Below are 9,399 nucleotides of genomic sequence, written 5' to 3'. Positions count from 1 at the left end.
GTTGCTTGTAGGAACACACTTGCGAAGTAAATAGAAAAGCGAATCTTTCTGGAAGACCGCAGCTTCCTCTCGGAGTGCACTAACACATAGGCTGTCAATGATTGGCTTGCAAGAAAAAGTCACGAGAAATGCATTGCTCCACATGTATGTTGAAGTAACCAGGAAAGAGCCAATAGAGACATAGAAACAAGATGGTGAGAACGACAGTGAGGTTTGCTTGTCAAAAAAACCAGTGCTCAAAGTGCTCCTTGACCATATCAAAGAAGTCGTAGGATTAAGTGCACCTAAACATCTATCTATCTATCTATCTATCTATCTATCTATCTATCTATCTATCTATCTATCTATCTATCTATCTATCTATCTATCTATCTATCTATCTATCTATCTATCTATCTATCTATCTATCTATCTATCTATCTATCTATCTATCTGTCTGTCTGTCTGTCTGTCTGTCTGTCTGTCTGTCTATCTATCTATCTATCTATCTATCTATCTATCTATCTATCTATCTATCTATCTATCTATCTATCTATCTATCTATCTATCTATCTATCTATCTACGTCTTGGCACTCTCCTTGTCATGTCATTAATTTTGTACATACCGATGTATACGAAAATCGGCATGTCGAGCCATGAATTGCATGATACGCATGTGAAGTACGACGCGAAAAACAAGACAATGCGCCAATGTGATGCCGCAGTTCTCGTTTCATTGCCTTGATATGACAATATGCGCACCATACGACGTGCGACAATCGTGCATGACGTGCTTGAGTGACCTAGCTGCTTAAATAGTAAAATTGATCGTAAAATTGTAAATTATTGTCGGCTCTAAAATACGCTATGCGATGTATTGGTGTACCTATTAACTTAAACATTCAATAAAAGGAGCATCCTAATATGCCGGAATCATCCTGCAAGGCCACCCTCTATTACATAATGTATTGGGTAATGACATCTTTAACACAATATTATATGTTACAGTTTTTTTCTATTTTCATACCTTTAGTCGTTATTATTGTTAATGTCACAGTTTTGCCTAGGGAATATATTTCCAAGTTTATTGACCCTTTCAGACACGACGTATAAAGAACGGTCTGTAAATGCGGCAAATCTACGCAGCATTACTTGAATGCACTCAATATTCAATTGAAAAAAAATTATCTCACAATACGTTGATTTATATGTCATTCATGTTGTGTTTGTTGCATAATTAGATTCATGTCCCAGGCTAGACATATAGCGCAATTTTGTTTTCGGTTATATTCATTTCGAAAAGAAAAGTTTTACTTTTGTCGTGGCTGTTGGAAAGCGGCACGTCCAACGACTCGGCGAACATGGTAGCGCCTTCAGTAAAGTGATCCTATGCAATTGTACAATGCAAGATAAAGTTAAACGAAGACACATTTGAAGCGCAGGAGGTTCAGTTCATCCAATCCGCAATATATCCTGCTCTTAGCCACCAGTCGACACAACTAGCAAAAACAAGTTGTGTACCCAAATGTGTACAAAGGGTCTCATAGGTTTTAAGAGATGATATGGCTGCTTACATATAAATTTCTGTTCTATTCTGTTGTAACTTGCTTGCTCTAAAGAAGTAGACGCATATATTGCTTCAATTCGCTATATGTTTTTACAGTAAAGTTGCATACAACTAGGCAATTCGGAACTTGGTTACCTATAGGGACACCTTTCGGGCTCATATCTCCCTGCGCCTTAGGCGCGACGGAGATGGGCGGCTCCTTTCATCAGTGCTTGAGTACGCTTTCCCTCGCGTGCAGAACATGCGACGCGCGGACTGATGTTAACGATTTGGACTTTATACGGAACATGACGGCGACGGCAAAATCACGCCTGTAGAGTCCACATAATTGCTATTCCAATAAAAATTTAAAAAAAACGCAGGACCTGCGCTTCCACTTCGTCTTTGCAGCGTTCGAGTGCGTAAAACAATAAAAAGCCGGTGAGCTGTGCGTCCATTTATCCTCACCAGACGCACAGCATGCTAAAAAACCCAGCAACACAGTATATCTTATCATTGTTAAATGGCACCATAAAATAAAATGAAATCACCGAGAACCAAGGTGGCCATTGCCATTGCTCTCCTCGACGTGAAGCGTGGGAGCGTCGTTACTCCTGGGCAACCGTCCGGGCTTTTGACGGCGCCGCCGTCTCCAAGGAAGCACTCCATATCCTCGGTGACAAGGACATTTCTACTAACATCTTAACGCTGTTTCCTGCTCGCATGGCCCCTTTTGCGGGGGGTTCCACGAACCTCAACGAGATGGCCCACTCCAAGGCGCGAGGTCTCACGTTCCGCGCCCACGAAGCTTTTCCCCCGCCGAAGACGTTGGACAAGAGACATCTCATACAATGAGATTTCACAGCACTTCTACCTTGGCTGAAGGGTTTACCCCCTTCCTCACAAAAAGTTAAACAGAGCCCAGGCAATGACCATTAGACCCTGACAGGCGGTTTGGTATCCAAATTCGCCTTTATTACAGAATATTTATCCGTGCACGTATACACTAGCAGCTCGTGCCCCCGTCGAGGGAACGTAGATAACTTAGATCCCATGCTCTGGTGATGTCCTTAGTGAATGGGCCCCGATCAAGCCAACCAAGCCAAGTGGTGCTCCGCCATCAGAAGCCCCAACGAAGGGGATAAGCTTTCAGCCATCAGAGAGCACATGATGCGGCGGTCAGGCTTAGCCTGGCCGTCCCAACGTGGAAGGAGCCCACTGCGCGCTAGTCGCGTTTTTCAGGACCAACAATAAAGTTTTACCAACCAGTCAACTAACCAACCAACCAAGGACCCACGAATACAGGCGTTATCTATAAATATGATTATTGTTTGCAAATATATTCACCCTGACTTTTGCTATGACTACGTAAATTGCTTTCGAAAAATCAGAAATAATGTTTTGCGCATCCTAGATATTGAGACTGACGCGAAATTTACACCGCGCTTTTAAGATACGAAAGACGACGTAGAAAGAAGCACAGCGAACCACAGAAGCGCGAACTAACTACTATTCATTTTACGAAATAATGACGCACAAGGAAAGGGGTTAAACGAACATTCCAACATGCGCATGAGACAAATCAAGGCTGATGTCATAAGTTCAGCCAAAAATTATCTTCGAAAAGGAAAAGTCTCATGCAAATCGGATGTTTCAGACACACCTGTCATGTTCACTTAAGATGCAGGTGTGTCACGGTGCTTATGAATCTCATTGAGAAAGAACCTTCAAAAAGAGCATTTCAGGCTAGTAAATGACTAGTTAAATAAATATGCTAGTTAAATAATTATGCAATCTTTAAAACACAGTTTATATCACATTTTTTGTTACCAGGAGCAACCAAACGGCTTATGCCTGGGTACGAGCTTCTGAGGGTTACCCTCTTCCAAATGTGATCCAGTCATCACTCACCCTTGGTAAGTTTGAGAGTAGTGGAGCTCCGTTGTTGCTAAGTGATGGATTAATATCTTGCTGCTAGTTGCAAAACAGCACCATCAACAAGCGTTCAAACTACGTGTGTGACGAATGAAAAAAAGGTAAAACTTGTGTGCTGGAAACTGTGTAAGATGCTTATGCAATGCTCATAAGTTATTAAAATTTACCTACATCAGATATGTAAGGTCGCTGCTGTTAAGCGGACAAGGTGCCGCAAGAAGTGTACAGCAAGAAGTGCAGCAAGAAGCAAGAATTGTCCTGCGTAGCAAATGTTCCTACAGGATGCGTAGGCAAGATGCCATCCCGTTTTGGCAGCGTTTCGCACAGCTTCGGTGAAAAGTTCTTCCATCATACTAATGCAGATATATTCAAAGGAATGTAGTTACAATTCCGAGCTTCAACGGGTACGTTAATTCAAGTGGTATAGTTTCATAATTCGCAGGTATTTGAAAGCTTCGTTCGTTCTAAAGCGACTATACAGGGCACATGCACTTTCGTTCAGTTTGCACACATCGAGGCGAGCAACTTTAAACCAAATAGCGTAACCTCATCTCTGACCCTCATTGCAATTTTTTTCAGATTAATATTGATTGAAAAGATTGGTTAGAAGTGTGTGAGTGCATAAGTGCGGCATAAGAGCACAGTGTACGGAGTCCTGCTACAACCCCAAAATGTAGTATCACGCTGCATCACTGCAAGTTGGAGAAGTAGGCGCACTGTAACGCATAGCATCCATGTTCCTGTGTTGCAACGCAGGAACAGGTTTGCAACATGCACCTCTAATGTAGTTCGATAAGATAAATTTTAATTTCCTTGACCAGTCTGTTTACGCCCGGAGATGAGCGATCAACACAGTCCGAGTAGCCGTGAGCTTGAGCTGATAGCTTAGCTCTGTTCATCGGCCATAGCTGGACCTCGGGATTTATGCTCGTCAGCTGTGCCTCCCACTGGTCCTCTGTTGGTGATTGCATAGGCGTCGTTTGTGCATTCTTGTTACATTCCCAGACCCCGTGATAGAGTGCATTCGGGAACTTGCGAACTTTGAAGTATCTTCCACATGTCACAGCGTACATCGCATGTAGGAGAGTGCCGTTAACAACATTTCCTTAAGCCAGAGGTCGGAAACCTTTAGTGGCGGAGGGCCGAGTTGCATGAAGCCGAGACGGCGGGGGCCGCACGGCAGATCGGGTAGAGGGGGAGGGGGAAGAGACAGGCTTTGCAGGCAAGGCGAAAACATTCGGCGTATTGACAATAATGATGTGCGAAACTAGAACAGAGATCATGTTTATTTTCAGCACGCACATCACAAGGTTGCAATTCAGAAACATAGGTTACAAGCAAAAACAAAAAAGAAACTCTTTCAATGCGACTTTTGGTGCCGAACATTCTTAGCCAACTCGCCAATATCTACGTCAAGGTTGCTCACTGACAGACGCAGAGAGTCGTGGATGTGTTCATCGGTTAGTAAAGGGTATGGGGGAGGGTTCTGACGTCGTGCTAAGAGCCGCATAATGCTGTGCAAGGAGCGGACAATACTGCGGCCCGCGGGCCGCAGCTTGCAGACCCCTGCCTTAAACTATGGTCTCCAGTACGCCGGCCAGAGTGGCAGACACTTTTACCAGAGGGCTAAACAGCATAGTGTCATTGGGCACAGTAAGAAAGGCGGTTCTTTGCTGAGCATTGTAAGCGATGAAGTTTCTTTCCTGATTTTCAGCGCGTGAAGTTTTTCGAGAAGGGGAACGGTAAATTGCATTATGTAAGCCTGGCGGCATTGTGCAGTGAACACTATCTTTGTGATCGTGGCACGCATTGAGCACCGGATACCTGATTTAAGAGGTTCACTTGTCTTTGTTTGATATCTTAGACAGGAAGAAAGTCGTCGAGTTCCCAGTTGCCTTCACGGAGTACGACAACTGTGAAATTCTGAGAGTACCACATCGCAAAAACGGTAAGAACTTATCGGTAAAGATGAAGGGCAAGGATTTTTTTCTATCTGGTTTGCAATATTGCATAAATATAGAGCACTCCATTCTGACTTTCTATTATTTTTTTCAGGCTGTGAACTGTGGGTGAAGGCAGGTCAAGAGAGTAAGATCGAGTCCCTTTGCTTTTTTGTATTTCATTTGCTGTGTGGGCCGTCAAAGTATGTTGTGTATGACCCATATTACTGTAATGGGAAATAAAAGTACTTGCTCAATAGCGGTTACATGCAGTCTTCGTCATTCACCCGGTGAAACGAAATGCTGCTTTTGTTGTAACTCCGTCAATGTGGTCGTTAACAAAGTGTTAGCATAATTTTCAAGCTAACAAATGGAGTGTTTTTGCCTGTAACTCATGGTGTATCCCAAAAAGATTGTGCACCGATTGCTTGGAATAGGGACTTTTAGCTCGTACGTATACTTTTTTACGTTACCGTGTTACCAGAATACCGGAGTGCGTTTACCGTGTTACCGGAACGCATGTTTTAGAAAACTTTTAGCTTATCATATGGAAACGTTTACGTACGTACGTAAACGTACACCTTTACATTTACACAAACCACTACATGATGATAATGACTGCATTCAAACTATATTTAACTTAGATAAGATTCAATCACCGCTGCCGCAGAATCGCAATAGAGGTATTTAGTGTGCACGGCATCCCGGTGTACGCAAATAGATGTAGGAATGCCGGGTTACCGAAAGATGGTGTCGACATCTTGTGACGCTTCGTGCAACCACAATAATGGGCAAGTTTGTTCTCGCCTAGTGTTTTTGAGGGAAAAGCAGATTAGAAAGTCAACTAATTCGTAATTGCGCCGCTGCAAGGTATTTACACCAGAAGTAAAATGCACCGCTGTAGCTACAAGAATAATTTTATGCTTGCCTGGTACACTTCGGCCCCGCTAGATGGCACCACCTATCTGCCCTCTCAGGTGCTTTAGGCCTCTCACATTTACGGCTTAGGTTTTCTAGGCCACTCTAGCTTCGGTAATCCTGATCAAACAACTTGGTCGCAATTGGCACTCGCACGTTGGCTTATTTTCACTCGGCGGCTGGGGTCTCGGAAAAGCGGATATCGCGAGTAGCCACGAACGAATGTGAATTCGCGAGCTATGGCCGCAAACGTGAAACGTATCGGCAAGTAGTTTGCGTTCCCTTTACATTCCGTAAAGGCCCGCGCATGCGCAAATTCCTTCCGGTATCGGGTAGCACGGTAACATAAAGAAGTATACGTACACGCTAAAAGTCCCTAATGAACAAGACAACAAGGCTCTGTTTTTTTGGTAAGCGCAACCTGTGAATAAATCCCGAAAATGAGTGAAATTAGGTAAATTGAAGAAGCCACGCTCGCAGACACGCTTCAAGGTTACGTGAACTGTTTTACAAAGAAGAGGACTCGTCGTTTGAAAACAAGTCGTTTCCCACGTTATTTATCAGGATTATATTACGTTCTAATTAGAAACCTACCAAGCTACAAGTGCAAAGGTGAACGTGTCTGGGAACGTGACTAGGAGAATTATGGCGGCCCAAAACACGCTGTCCTCAGACCATCGGCGTGCGCGCAATTGCGTGGTTAGTGGTTAGTTCAGCTGGTACAGAGACCGCCCCGGAAAGACGTTCGTCCTGGGTTCGATACCCGGACCAGCGAGAAACTTTCGGCAACTAAGAACTTTCTTTCTGAGAAAACAGCATTGATTCAGATGCAGCTTCGTGGTACAAACGGGTACTCGTGAATTTCTCCTGCTTCTCTATGTAGAAAGAAGAAACACAATTGTTGGCCCAAAATAAGCATACAAGTAAAGAAATCAAATAGGAAACAGAAACAAATGAAGGAAATAACATGAGAATTTGTATTGTTCGCTGGTAGAAGTTCACACTAGAATGTTCGCACGCACACATTCCTGTCCAAGTTTTATCCAAGTCCCCAGCACACGGTATAAGATATCACTTCATAGATAACTGCACATGGCTGTTCATCACAAATGCTTGTCTAGTTCAGTGTCCACTAACAAAAATCTCGTAAGAAAATGTTTGCATTGTGCTGCATATGCTTTGCTGGCCCCAGTCCAAGTGATTTTAACAGCGAAGCGGTTTAGCAAATTGTTCCTTGTCCGGCGAACCAAGAAACTGTCATCATCATAAACGGGTATGTGCCACAGAAATTGGGTAAATCACACTACACACCACTGGTCCACTAAAAATGTAGAAGGCAACAGTTAGCCCAACAAATGGCTGCGAAGCGACGGCGGCGAGCCGAAGATGCCGAGTACGTGCGGCGAGAGAATACTAGGGAACGGGAAAGGCAACGGCGGTTGCGAGAAGACCCGAAGCGATGCATGGCCTACGCCAACGACGACGTGCCCGTATATATATGAGAGGTGCGAACGCTTGGTTTCAGCGCGAGGTTCTGTATCTGCAGTTTGGACATCCGTGTCGTGTCTAGACTGTCTGTGGCTCAACTCGGACCATGTTCACTCTGTGCTGAGAATCAAGGTAAAACAACCTAGCTAAAACCTAGCAACGACCCAGAAGCAACCTGCATCACCTAGCGGCTGCGAGAAGACCCCGACGCGATAGAAGGCCTACGCCAGGGCTGGGCAAAGATACTTTGAAATTGTATTGCGATACGATACAAGATACTCAGGCAAGAAGTATTGGAGATACAGATACAAGATACTACCGGAATAATTGTATCCGATACGATACTTCCCAATTGTATCTTAAGATACTTCGATACATTGGCAAATTTGCTCTTATATATCGATATAATGAAGTAGGAAACGCTTATGAACCAAAATCTTAAATCGGAGTTTTCTTAACTGCCACCAACTTTGTTTAATTTTGAGAAAACATCTCTTGTGTCCCCAGATTTCTGCCTTACTGCTAAAGATATATTAGTTTCATTCCGAAACAACTCAGCTTAACATGAGAGCTCTTTATACGCTGCGCTGTCAGTGGTTCTTGCTTGACACTTTTGTAACTAATGGGGGCCGCTTCTCTACTTGCCGACCAGCTAGCGGGTTGCCATCTGAATATAACAACGCCAATAAGAAGCCTCCACACGATGGCGCAAATACCGCTGTGCAGTTCTACCTTGTCCGTAAGCGTATAGATGGCTTGCACTGACGTCACTGAAACAGCCACGTTGGAGCGCCAATATGGTGGGACGCGAACTTAGGGATGTCACGTTAGTGTTATCAGAACATCGCATGCTGTTTCCTTGGTTATTCATGTACAGAGCCCAAATAACGTTCCAGCGACGTCGTTATCACAGTGAACCAGGTTAACCACCGCGTGATTACATTGCCTTGACGTCATCTAAGCCGCCATGTTTTGCGTTCATGACGTCACGTGCAAGCTATCAATCACCGTTTCCGCAATACCGGATCACCGCAAATGCCGCAACAACGCTGGTAGCGATATTTTTTCGTGACGCATCATGTTTACATTGAGGAATTAAAACTGCAATGATTTGCATATTCTACTTATCTGCTGGCGTAAAGCGTTCGTTAGCAACATATTCACGAACGTGCAATCTTTTGAAATTTCTTCTCCGAGAGAACTAGTGCCGTCCAGAAATGTCTCAGGCGTATTGTAGTGGCACAAGGCGTTGTAGGATACCACTGCTATTGTCACTTATGGCTCCGACTATTTCGTGATTTGCAACAGCGAGAAACTTTACGGTGACCTCAAAAAAGAAAACCAATATATTTTAGTCAAATAGCAAGGCGGTTCCTTATCAATCACAGTGAACGTTTGCAGGTCGTTTCACGTAACTATAGAATCAAATATCTAAAAAAGTGGTTAAAGGGACAAAACGAGTTTTCTCGTATTAGTAAACGATACCAGAAGCACCACGCTACCACGATACCAGAAGCACCACGCTTGCTGCGAGAAGACCGCTTAGTAAGCGAGAAATCGCGCAAAAAGAAAAAGTGGGTGACGACGCCACC

At 43.9% G+C, this 9,399-nt stretch overlaps 1 long non-coding RNA gene across 1 annotated transcript; it reads left to right on the top strand.

The window, feature by feature from the left end:
* The first annotated feature begins 3,357 nt into the window (after positions 1–3,357).
* Positions 3,358–5,658, top strand: LOC119384965 (uncharacterized). Its single transcript, XR_005182014.2, has 3 exons — positions 3,358–3,442; positions 5,326–5,409; positions 5,517–5,658. It is a non-coding gene; the product is annotated as an uncharacterized LOC119384965 (long non-coding RNA).
* The last annotated feature ends 3,741 nt before the right edge of the window (positions 5,659–9,399 follow it).

This window comes from Rhipicephalus sanguineus, chromosome 3, assembly GCF_013339695.2.
Source record: "Rhipicephalus sanguineus isolate Rsan-2018 chromosome 3, BIME_Rsan_1.4, whole genome shotgun sequence".
Lineage (NCBI taxonomy): Eukaryota > Metazoa > Arthropoda > Arachnida > Ixodida > Ixodidae > Rhipicephalus > Rhipicephalus sanguineus.
This window is presented reverse-complemented; position numbering and strand designations above follow the sequence as displayed.